Source organism: Helianthus annuus, chromosome 3 (assembly GCF_002127325.2).
Source record: "Helianthus annuus cultivar XRQ/B chromosome 3, HanXRQr2.0-SUNRISE, whole genome shotgun sequence".
Lineage (NCBI taxonomy): Eukaryota > Viridiplantae > Streptophyta > Magnoliopsida > Asterales > Asteraceae > Helianthus > Helianthus annuus.
Window position 1 is genome coordinate 143,011,223 of NC_035435.2, and position 12,710 is coordinate 143,023,932.

The following is a 12,710-nucleotide window of genomic DNA, read 5'->3' on the forward strand; positions in this document are numbered from 1 at the left end:
TGATTATATTCACAAATGTGCCACTTGATGAATAAGTGTAGCCGTTTGCGTAATTAATTGAAAGTTTGCGCAATAAAGGGTTAAAAGCGTCAACATGTCAATTCTAACCTCTGAGTGACCTTTTAACAAACCGAGAGCTTCATGATATTTAATTATACTCTCGGGAATGCCAAATGATGGCCGTCTAAGGTTTTTATGCCTATAAGTAAAGTTACGCGCAACTTTGAAAGTTAGAGGGACTAAAAGTGTCAATATGTTTAATTATACCTCTGAATGACCTTTTAGCGAACCCGAAGCATCGTGATATTTAATAATACTTTCAAGGATGCCTAATATGGACTAGATGAGGCTTTAATGCTAATAAATGATGAGATGCGCACGTTTGCGCAATAGAGGGGCCTAAAGCGTCAACTTTTGAATCTACGCCTTTCAGTGACCATTTAAGTGAACAGGAGCGTATTAATATTTAAACATATGCTTGGGAATGCCTATTATGGGCCATGGAAGGCTTGGATGTTATTCCACGCTACTTGCGCAATTAAAGGACTAATTGCGTCAAACTGCAAAAGTAGGTCGATTCGTATGGTAACGGACCTTCCGGAATATGTCCATAAGTTAAACATACCTTATTTATTCTTTATATATCTTAGATATAGGTTTAGAGAGTTAGAGGTGTTTGGTGCGCAAAAATAAACTTTTATGTCATGCAGGGACTAAAAGTGTCAAAAAGTGCACAAGTTTGCACTTTTGCGCATATCTCGCATTCTGAATATCCTCGGACACCAAAATTTTATGTAAGCACTAAAATATTTTATTTTAGTGCGTGACATGATAAAATTCCACTCGTCGCGTAATTTGGACCATTTTTAGCGTCCGTCCGTGTTTCGTCGTAATTCGACGCACAACGTGACCGTACGGCCAAACAAACCGACATCCGACATGTTTTTAAACATGTTTCATGTCCCCTATGTTTAATCATCATAGTGGGGCCTTAAAAAGAGGTTAACGGGCCTTGAACGTGCCTAAAACGACCTTATGAGCTCACAGGGACCATTTCTGACATTTTTGGAAAGCTGTTGCTGAATTGTGCAGCCCAGGCGGGGCGCGTAAGCCTCCCTGAGGTCTTACGCGGGGCGCCTCAGCCCTGCAGATCAGCAAAAATCAGTTCACAGCTGTAAACAGCCTGTTCCAGCTTGATCCAGCTCTTGTTAATGGTATTTTTCAATCCTTGGGCAGCCCATGGTATACCAAAACAGTGGGTAAGAGGTGTATGGCTCAGATTTAATCACGGTTTACGAGAAACGATCCTAACGGTTCTCAAAAACCTATAAATACCCCACTTGGTTTTGGGTTTCATTCACACCTTGGTCTTGAATTCTCTAAGTTGAGGACTTTGCTCTTCATACCTGAGAATTTAGGATCAACCATCCATGCTTGGACCTTTTGTAAGTCCCTTTTCATGCTTAGTTTAAATTTTAGCGGTTATAACCGAAAGTCAAGCGTTTTCGATAAACGCTTTGACTTTTAAACGGTTGAGCCATGGTTCGTGACGAACATGGCTACGTGACCGTAATTAGGTAGGTGTTTAACCCTCAAAAGGGCGCCTTCTAATTACCACGTTTACTTAGTTTAATTGTCGGGTCAAATGAAAGTCAAACGGGTTAGTTTTAAATAAAATGCATAACTATTAAATTAAAAGTCATAAAATCAGTTTTGCCACATTAATAACTTGGTAAATATTAGTTGAACATGTCTAAGCATGATTCAACCCGACAATTCTAAGTATAGGCTCGGTTCGGAACCGAAAGTCGCAAAAGTTGACTTTTGCTTTGACTTTCAATTCTGACCCGATTTAGCTTAGTTTAGATATGCCTTAGGATTCCATTAGAACCATATTATAAGTTAGTATAATCCTCCAAGGTTATACAACTTGGTTCCATAGAAATCCTAGTTCATGCATGTTTCCGTTAAATGCCTAAATGTTGACCGTTATGCCCTTTTGACCTTAAAACGATATTTTTGAAAATGTGAGAGGATAGAAACCTTCACTTCTGAATTATAAACTTGTCCCTAAAATTTGACATCAGTTTGAGGTCTAGATTAGGAGTTATGCTCATTAGCGTAAATAAAAAGCTTTTTATTAATTAAACGACATAATTAGTGCATAGCCTATCTAAACCCAAATTTTGATACCAAACTTTTTACCCACTGATATAAAATAATATTTTGGGATTTTGAAGATTTTTATTTCTAGGCTGAGCATAACTTAGGGTTATAGCATTAATTCGGTAATTACCGGTTTTGCCCTTTCGGGCTATAAAATGAGTTTTACAAATCCTTTTGACCCCGAACCTTTTTCTACTGATATAATATGATAAATAAAATATTTTGAGCCTTCTGGAATAATAAAAATATCAGTTTTCTATACAAAACCCGGAAATGGCTCCAAATCGCCTTTTTAAGCGTTTTTAACGCATAGTATGTATCAAAACTATTTTAAATATATAAGGGCTGATGCCTACTGATATATTTAGTAAATTTTTATATTTTAACAGTAAGGAAAAGTTTTAAACTCATGTTTTCGGTTTTGACCTTTTAAGCCTATGTGAAATTACCAAAATGCCCATGCGGTGCATAGTATGGTTATAATTAATAAATTTCACATATATATGTTACCATACTGTTATAACTTATTAAATTAAGTATATTTACTGATTAAATCAGACTTGTAACTCAGAATAATATTTAATCTCTCTTATAACCTCTAAAATGACCAAAATACCCCTTCGGGGCATAAATTGGTCTTAAACTCGTTTTGGGCATAATGGAAGGTATCCTACTGATATCACAACATATTTAAGGCATATTAACTTAGGAAACCTGTTCATGATTCTTTTGGTTACCCGTTACGCACTTTTCGCGTTCGGGTCGGCTTATGTAACTAGTTTGCATAAATTAGCCGAAACGGGTCAAACCTTATCATTTTTATCTCAAAATCCAGAATGTGTTTAGTTTACCCTTATTACACAAGTATACAAGCTTGTCGGGTCTAAAACCACATTCTAATCCGGTTCTCGCTTAATCATGCGTTTTGAACCGTATCCTCCTTTAAAACTAACCGCTCTGAGCATAGGCTTAATTAAGACTCGTTAGGAATCTAATAGGTTATTAAAAACCTTCGTTCCAGATTCAGGAGCCTAGTAAAAGCTATCTGTACTTGCTTGGTGGTATACGGCTGGGATAAATTGTATAAATTTGCTCAGGTAAATACTCTTAACTTATTTTCCCTATACGGGCTTGGGCTTGGGATACGGTACTATAAATGTACCGCTTGGTCGGGTGTATGTAGTCATTTAAATCGTACTGTGATTGATGTATTTACATAACCTGTTTGATATGTATTATTTGGTGTATGGCCTTTGGGGGTTAAATGACCATGTCCCGGATATCCTTGGCATCATTCAAAGAAATGGCCACGACCTAAGCACGGGGTGTAGGCGTACACCTGACAGATGCATTATGTAAAAACTGGTATCCCACTTAAAGGAATCAACCTTGTGGGCATTATACCTGTGGTGTGTCAGTTAACTTAAGTCCGGCCCTACAAACCGGCCCTAATGGACGACAAATGAGTAAAACTGTATACAAGATTATTTTAATTGTCCCAAGTTATAAAAATATTTTTGCCGAAGTGCATTCAAATCAATTTTTAAACCATTTTCACAATGAGTCAGTTAAGTTGTATTTAACAGTGTAAACTGACGTATTTTCCAAAAAGGCTAAGTGCAGGTACTAGACGAAATAGGCTGGCTACTCCAGGCATCATTACTCAAGTCTCGCAAGCTTTAGATGCCTTCAAAGTTTGTTGAACAGTTTCCTATTTATTTTGATCCTCCTGTGGATATTACTCAACCATGATGTGATACTTAATATTACACTTTTATTTGGTTGAAATAAAAATCTATCTTTTGCTTCCGTTGTGCATTTAAATATTGTGTTGTTTGACTATGATGATATCAACTACGTCACGATACTCCCCACCGGGCCCACCGGTGACATGTGGAAAATAGGGGTGTGACAGGTTGGTATCAGAGCCAACATTGAGTGAATTAGACACTAGCCTTTTGTGTTTAATCTCAATGACACAGTAGCACATTTCTTGACCTTCTGAGTCTAGACTTAACATAGGAATACTCCCATCTCTATTCGGAGAATTATTGTTTTCAATTCTATATATTCTAATATGTCTCCAAGCAAAGAAGCCATAATGGAAATTCTCCCCATTTGAAGCCTAGGGAAGGCCGAGCTTCGTAATGCGACTAGGATTAGCGTGCAACCAAGGGGAAAGCATTCAAAAATAAAATGAAGAAGAAACTCCTTTTGCTAAAGATCGTTTCCTTAGAAGTCCTTATAAGGACATATTTATCTTTCAGTCCCTTTGAGGACAGCATTATTCCTTAGAAGTCCCATTTAGGGCAACCATGTACCTGTTTAAATTTTAATGGGACGGTTAGATTTAAAATAATGTTCCTATTATAAGATCTACCATTATTATAAGATGGCAAAATCTAAAAAGGACAAGACCTAGCTCATGTGTCATTTAAGACATGGCCAAGATGGTAGTTCCACAATTAGATTCAGATCCTTGATAACATCTCAATTTAGGATTGTTCTACGTTAAATATTAAAAGAATCTTAAAGGCAAAACCTAGCCTAAATGTCATTGCAGACATGGCCAAGATGGTAAAACCTAGCCTAAATGTCATTACAGGCATGGCCAAGATGGTAAAACCTAGCCTAAATGTCATTGCAGACATGGCCAAGATGGTAGAACCTGTCCAAAAGATTCCAAATTCTTGTTAACATCTGTAAGTATGTTAACATGCTTGGCAAACTGTGATGTGATAAAATCACACATGCCATCTTAAAGTTGGGTTAATGTAATTTCCCTGTAATTATGTAACCATCCCTTAAGGATGAGGTGCCTACGCACAATAATTAACGTCCTCTGGGACTAAAGACAGTGGTAGCCTACAACTCCCTGTCAAGAAAAGGTAATGAACTTGGATTCAGACCCTAATACCTCGATTCTGTGAGAATCCTGGTTATAAATTAAACTTGTCTACGTGACTAGGCCTTTTGTGCCAATATTAAACTGTAATATAGGATTGTAATAAAAATCCTGAATAAAATAAATATTATTCCTTTCCTGCCAGTATTTATATTAAAAAGAGTCTCAAAGGGTATAACCTAGCTTGAATGTCATTAAGGACCTGGCTACGATGGTAAGACCTGTTTAAAGAGATTCAGATCCTTGTTAAACACCTGAAAATGTGTTAACACTCCTGACAATGGGTGATGCGATGAAATCACACTTGTCATCCTTATATTAGAAATCATCCCAGCCCCTCATTTAGCCTAATGATCAATAAGAATCATGGCTAATAATCGTCGAACATGATGTACACATCTAAACATCCATCTGGGATGTATACCTACGGGTAAGGATGTATACATGAAAAAGATAGTTTCATTTCATAACTTCTTGTCAAGACAATGAACTATGGAATTTTCCGATCCAAAGGAATCATTGATTATGTTTAAAATTTCCCTAGTGACAAGGCCTCTGTGCCACCAAAAGTCCTTTGGAACAAGCCCCTGTGCTATATAAAATGTCGGTACGACATTGACAGTCGTGACTTATGTCCCTTGTTTAATAGATATGAAGGATTGTATGTCTAAACGCCCAAGATGGTTTATTTAAAAACCTAGGCAAAACATAATCAAATAAACCTAATACTATCTATGGGCCTATATGGTTTATTCGCACCATGGCTATTTAATTATCAAGTTCGACAATTCCCTATATAATTAAATAAATTATTACTACTTGGTTAGTAGCCTTCAAAACTTCGCAAAGGTTGACTCCTTATGATAAGCCTTTGACAATTCAAGAAGACATATGATATGGATTGCCTATGTATCTGCTGAATTCGGTATTTAATACCAAAGCTTCGAGTATGGAAAACTCAGAAAAAGCAAACAGCAGTCGCGATGCTAGAAGGGCGACAAATGTTAATGGTGCATCAAATGTGAACCTCAATGTTAATGAAGTTAATCTCCAAAGCGGTAATTAACGCAACCGTCGGAAAGGCTATGAGAAAAGTCATAAAAAGGTTCAAGAAGCTGAATGCTGTTTGCTCTAAAAACACATGTCGCTACTTAAGATAAGAGCATACTTCAAATGCGAAGAATAAACCCAGCATAAGCATATATGCCAAGGAGCCCATTATTTTTGGATGTACTTAAAAATACTTCGTCTCTTGGAAGTCAAGAGACTTCAATAGTAAAAAGGGGCCATCGATTGCAGGAAATTATTGGATGAAGTAGAAACCATTAGGTGTATCAGCGGTTACGCTGAAAAGAACGCGGTGAGATATGCGCCACAGCCGTTCGATGGCAACACCCTTAAGTAGTGAGGACATTAATGAAGTCCACAAGAAAGATCCTATGATATGTTATGGGATGGACTAAGTGTTAAGGACCTTATTCGAAAAACCTATTATTCAAATCGAAATGGAAAAAGATGGAATAAGAATTTTCTGACTCTCACCATAGAAGTTCTAAACTGTCGACAGTATGTCGCAAATTTTAATTCATTGGCTGGGATAATACCCTATTCCAATTACCCAAAGCCTAAGCTTAATGCAATAGTTATTGGTGGTTGGCACCGGCAATAAGAGGGCACCTTAAGGTTTCAAAGCCTGCTCATTACAAATCTATTATGGATCTACCTTAGTTGCTCGCGTTTTATAGATTAAGAAATAACCAGTCAAAGCTGAGACTACCTTAGATTTGTCAAAAATTTCGCAGCTAAGTTTAAAAGGATTAAGAATGGAGACATTTAACCCTCCTGATGACTGATTAGAGGCAGTTCGCATTATTAATGACACCAGATAAATCCCTTATGGTGATTTTATTGCTAGGAATTACATTTGGCTTCAGGTGCTGCTAAGTCTCTCATAAAACCATAAGTTTAGCAAACTTTTAGAAACTTTCCCGTAAGAACCCCAGATGTTAAGTGTAAGGTAAAACTTACAGGCAAGATCATAAGAACCATTTCTTCTATTCCTGTCAGAAACCTTCAGTCGTAAATTTTAGAAGTATCCTCTCTCTAAGAGGAAGTGCGTCAGCATACATAGATGATATCTCTTTGATCTCTAACGATTACGAATACCAGACAGTATGATAAAAGCGCCATATGAGGAATGATGTATCTTAATATGTTCCATAGATTGCTTCCATTCCTGATCAGTATGGAGGTTTAATGCATGGGACCACAGAGATATTCCGATGGTCATATGGTACTAAAGTCAGCTAATGGTATTCAAAAAAGATATCCAGAATGGAAGTTTCCAAGTAAATGTTCCCGATTAAGGAATTCGCGGACTTATAACATAGATGTGTCATTTATTTGACACGAGCAATAATGGATGAACTGGAGCCTGAGATATGGAAAATCTCTATAACCTCCTTGTATCTTGATTACCTTCTCCTAAGATTACCCTGTTCACCTCCTGAGAGGCAAGTAGAGTTAAGATTTATATCCCACTTAGGGCTATATTATTATGAAATCTCCAAGACGGCTAGTACATCATTGGAAGAATCGAAACCCTGATTAAGTAAGTTTTAAAATAGAGGATTCATATAGCCTAACTCAATATTCTGAGAATTCGGTATAGTTAATTAAGAAAGACAGTTCATTTTGCTTTTGCATTGATTACCGCAACCCAAATAGGCAACAATTAAGAATTTCCATCAGCTGCCCAGGATCGTCGATTTGTTCGACTAGCGACAAGGATTAGCTATTCCTTAAGATTAGTTTTAAGCAGTGATTGGAATAACCATCTCACCTTAAGAATAAGCTTTTCTATAATAGTTAATATAAGTATTAAGGCTGCTCCTTGTGAGACCTTGTATGGATGGAATGTTAAGCATCCATTGTTAGACAGAAGATTGGTAAGTCTAATTATCAGGATCTGAAAGTTGCATTGGAAACAATGAATAAGATCAGACAAATCCATAATTATCTGTAACACTGCCACTATTTGGCAGAAAAATCAAGATTAATGGAAATAGCAAACCTCCTAAGTTCTTATTAAGGAATAAGGTTCAACAAAAGATATCACCCTGGAAAGGTGTGCCAATCTGTTAATTATCAGGCTAGTTAAGCTCTGAATATATGAAATCATTCGAAGGAATCGAATGTATCAAGATCAAATAGCTTGAAAGCTAAAACCTATATAAGGAGCTTAGTGGAGTTCGCAATGCGACCCATACTGATGATTTAAAGATAAGTTTCGCCAATAAGTCGAAATACATCATCACGTAATGATAGGCAGATTAATGAAACTTTATGATATGATAAGAAGCCCGTATCGATCAAGGATCGGTAGGTTAAGAATGCTCGAAAAGGACACATGTACCTATTATAGAGGTCAACTTGGGAGCTTGGAAAGACTCCAGATATGCTATGCAAGTTAAGTCCATTATGCGACAAAAAGTACTTCCAACGTTTTAGCAAATCTCGAGGTCGAGATTTCTTTTAAGGGGGTGAGGATGTAACACCTCGTAAAATCACGTCCAATGATGTATTGACACGTGTAATAAACCCTAATAAAGTCCAATATTGAATTTAAGGGACTAATTTTTTGAAAATCGAAAACTTTGATTATGAAAGAACTGGAAGTGTTAGCTTACCTAAAATAAGTTTCCGAATAACCTCTCACGATGATTATATTCACAAATGTGCCACTTGATGAATAAGTGTAGCCGTTTGCGTAATTAATTGAAAGTTTGCGCAATAAAGGGTTAAAAGCGTCAACATGTCAATTCTAACCTCTGAGTGACCTTTTAACAAACCGAGAGCTTCATGATATTTAATTATACTCTCGGGAATGCCAAATGATGGCCGTCTAAGGTTTTTATGCCTATTAGAAAAGTTACGCGCAACTTTGAAAGTTAGAGGGACTAAAAGTGTCAATATGTTTAATTATACCTCTGAATGACCTTTTAGCGAACCCGAAGCATCGTGATGTTTAATAATACTTTCAAGGATGCCTGATATGGATTAGATGAGGCTTTAATGCTAATAAATGATGAGATGCGTAAGTTTGCACAATAGAGGGGCCTAAAGCGTCAACTTTTGAATCTACGCCTTTCGGTGACCATTTAAGTGAACAAGAGCGTAGTAATATTTAAACATATGCTTGGGAATGCCTATTATGGGCCATGGAAGGCTTGGATGTTATTCCACGCTACTTGCGCAATTAAAGGACTAATTGCGTCAAACTGCAAAAGTAGGTCGATTCATATGGTAACGGACCTTCCGGAATATGTCCATAAGTTAAACATACCTTATTTATTCTTTATATAGCTTAGATATAGGCTTAGAGAGTTAGAGGTGTTTGGTGCGCAAAAATAAACTTTTATGTCATGCAGGGACTAAAAGTGTCAAAAAGTGCACAAGTTTGCACTTTTGCGCATATCTCGCATTCTGAATATCCCCGAACACCCAAAAATTTATGTAATCACTAAAATATTTTATTTTAGTGCATGGCATGATAAAATTCCACTCGTCGCGTAATTTGGACTATTTTTAGCGTCCGTCCGTGTTTCGTCGTAATTCGACGCACAACGTGACCGTACGGCCAAACGAACCGACATCCGACATGTTTTTAAACATATTTCATGTCCCCTATGTTTAATCATCATAGTGGGGCCTTAAAAAGAGGTTAACGGGCCTTGAACGTGCCTAAAATGACCTTATGAGCTCACAGGGACCATTTCTGACATTTTTGGAAAGCTGTTGCTGAATTGTGCAGCCTAGGCGGGGCGCGTAAGCCTCCCTGAGGTCTTATGCGGGGCGCCTCAGCCCTACAGATCAGCAAAAATCAGTTCACAGCTGTAAACAGCCTGTTCCAGCTTGATCCAGCTCTTGTTAATGGTATTTTTCAATCCTTGGGCAGCCCATGGTATACCAAAACAGTGGGTAAGAGGTGTATGGCTCAGATTTAATCACGGTTTACGAGAAACAATCCTAACGGTTCTCAAAAACCTATAAATACCCCACTTGAGTTTGGGTTTCATTCACACCTTGGTCTTGAATTCTCTAAGTTGAGGACTTTGCTCTTCATACCTGAGAATTTAGGATCAACCATCCATGCTTGGACCCTTTGTAAGTCCCTTTTCATGCTTATTTTAAATTTTAGCGATTATAACCGAAAGTCAAGCGTTTTAGATAAACGCTTTGACTTTTAAACGGTTGAGCCATGGTTCGTGACGAACATGGCTACGTGACCGTAATTAGGTAGGTGTTTAACCCTCAAAAGGGCGCCTCCTAATTACCACGTTTACTTAGTTTAATTGTCGGGTCAAATAAAAGTCAAACGGGTTAGTTTTAAATAAAATGCATATCTATTAAATTAAAAGTCATAAAATCAGTTTTACCACATTAATAACTTGGTAAATATTAGTTGAACATGTCTAAGCATGATTCAACCCGACAATTCTAAGTATAGGCTCGGTTCGGAACCAAAAGTCACAAAAGTTGACTTTTGCTTTGACTTTCAGTTCTGACCCGATTTAGCTTAGTTTAGATATGCCTTAGGATTCCATTAGAACCATATTATAAGTTAGTATAATCCTCCAAGGTTATACAACTTGGTTCCATCGAAATCCTAGTTCATGCATGTTTCCGTTAAATGCCTAAATGTTGACCGTTATGCCCTTTTGACCTTAAAACGATATTTTTGAAAATGTGAGAGGATAGAAACCTTCACTTCTGAATTATAAACTTGTCCCTAAAATTTGACATCAGTTTGAGGTCTAGATTAGGAGTTATGCTCATTAGCGTAAATAAAAAGTTTTTTTATTAATTAAACGACATAATTAGTGCATAGCCTATCTAAAATAATATTTTGGGATTTTTGAAGATTTTTATTTCTAGGCTGAGCATAACTTAGGGTTATAGCATTAATTCGGTAATTACCGGTTTTGCCCTTTCAGGCTATAAAATGAGTTTTACAAATCCTTTTGACCCCGAACCTTTTTCTACTGATATAATATGATAAATAAAATATTTTGAGCCTTCTGGAATAATAAAAATATCAGTTTTCTATACAAAACCCGGAAATGGCTCCAAATCGCATTTTTAAGCGTTTTTAACGCATAGTATGTATCAAAACTATTTTAAATATATAAGGGCTGATGCCTACTGATATATTTAGTAAATTTTTATATTTTAACAGTAAGGAAAAGTTTTAAACTCAGGTTTTCGGTTTTGACCTTTTAAGCCTATGTGAAATTACCAAAATGCCCATGCGGTGCATAGTATGGTTATAATTAATAAATTTCACATATATATGTTACCATACTGTTATAACTTATTAAATTAAGTATATTTACTGATTAAATCAGACTTGTAACTCAGAATAATATTTAATCTCTCTTATAACCTCTAAAATGACCAAAATACCCCTTCGGGGCATAAATTGGTCTTAAACTCGTTTTGGGCATAATGGAAGGTATCCTACTGATATCACAACATATTTAAGGCATATTAACTTAGGAAACCTGTTCATGATTCTTTTGGTTACCCGTTACGCACTTTTCGCGTTCGGGTCGGCTTATGTAACTAGTTTGCATAAATTAGCCGAAACGGGACAAACCTTATCATTTTTATCTCAAAATCCAGAATGTGTTTAGTTTACCCTTATTACACAAGTATACAAACTTGTCGGGTCTAAAACCACATTCTAATCCGGTTCTCGCTTAATCATGCGTTTTGAACAGTATCCTCCTTTAAAACTAACCGGTCTGAGCATAGGCTTAATTAAGACTCGTTAGGAATCTAATAGGTTACTAAAGACCTTCGTTCCAGATTTAGGAGCCCAGTAAAAGCTATCTGTACTTGCTTGGTGGTATACGTCTGGGATAAATTGTATAAATTTGCTCAGGTAAATACTCTTAACTTATTTTCCCTATACGGGCTTGGGCTTGGGATACGGTACTATAAAAGTACCGCTTGGTCGGGTGTATGTAGTCATTTAAATCGTATTGTGATTGATGTATTTACATAACCTGTTTGATATGTATTATTTGGTGTATGGCCTTTGGGGGTTAAATGACCATGTCCCGGATATCCTTGGCATCATTCAAAGAAATGGCCACGACCTAAGCACGGGGTGTAGGCGTACACCTGACAGATGCATTAGGTAAAAACTGGTATCCCACTTAAAGGAATCAACCTTGTGGGCATTATACCTGTGGTGTGTCAGTTAACTTAAGTCCGGCCTTACAAACCGGCCCTAATGGACGACAAATGAGTAAAACTGTATACAAGATTATTTTAATTGTCCCAAGTTATAAAAATATTTTTTCCGAAGTGCATTCAAATCAATTTTTAAACCATTTTCACAATGAGTCAGTTAAGTTGTATTTACCAGTGTAAACTGACGTATTTTCCAAAAAGGCTAAGTGCAGGTACTAGACGAAATAGGCTGGCTACTCCAGGCATCATTACTCAAGTCTCGCAAGCTTTAGATGCCTTCAAAGTCTGTTGAACAGTTTCCTCTTTATTTTGATCCTCCTGTGGATATTACTCAACCATGATGTGATACTTAATATTACACTTTTATTTGGTTGAAATA